This window comes from Otolemur garnettii, unplaced genomic scaffold (assembly GCF_000181295.1).
Source record: "Otolemur garnettii isolate 467f Iridium unplaced genomic scaffold, OtoGar3 scaffold00013, whole genome shotgun sequence".
NCBI lineage: Eukaryota > Metazoa > Chordata > Mammalia > Primates > Galagidae > Otolemur > Otolemur garnettii.
The window spans coordinates 3511433-3512004 of record NW_003852408.1 but is presented as its reverse complement, the minus strand read 5'-3'; the positions used below and the strand labels follow the sequence as shown (position 1 = coordinate 3512004).

The 572-nt window shown below is 51.6% G+C and overlaps 1 protein-coding gene across 1 annotated transcript in view; it reads right to left on the bottom strand.

The window, feature by feature from the left end:
- SLC16A14 (solute carrier family 16 member 14) overlaps nucleotides 1-572 on the bottom strand; it is a 30652-nt gene that overhangs the window by 4365 nt on the left and 25715 nt on the right. The window lies entirely within an intron of this gene.

Below are 572 nucleotides of genomic sequence, written 5' to 3'. Positions count from 1 at the left end.
GGCTCCGACAGTCACTGCTGGTCCTGGCTCACCCTCTGACAGCCACCTCCGCAGAGCTGACAGTCACCACTGGTCCTGCTCACCTAGTGATGGCCACCTTCATAGAGTACTTTGTGTTGAGGTTGGGCCCCAGCCCCTGCCACCCGACATGAGCTCTGCTTCCAATTCTTGTACACAGGATAGACTTGTCCCTTTTGCACAGTACCTGGTATCTTGGGGCTTCAGTCCACCTCCCCAATCCTAACTTGCCTTTGCCACATAGCCTAACCCAGTTCACAATGACATTTTCAGGGAGTCACTGGCCCAGACACAAGACTCCTCAGAGTCCATGACTTCTGGTAAGCCCATTGCAGGAAGCACATTCTCTGGTGAACTGAGCTGAATACAAGGGACAGATCTTACTCTTGATGTTGCCAACTGGTGGCCTCTAGGCCTGCGGCCCTGGATCCTGTGAATGTGTAACCTAACAAGGCAAAATGGACTTTGCAGATGTGCTCCAGCTACGGATTTAGAGACAAGGAGATGATTCTGGACTGTCCAGGTGAGCTCTGTGTAATCCTTATAAGAAAAAG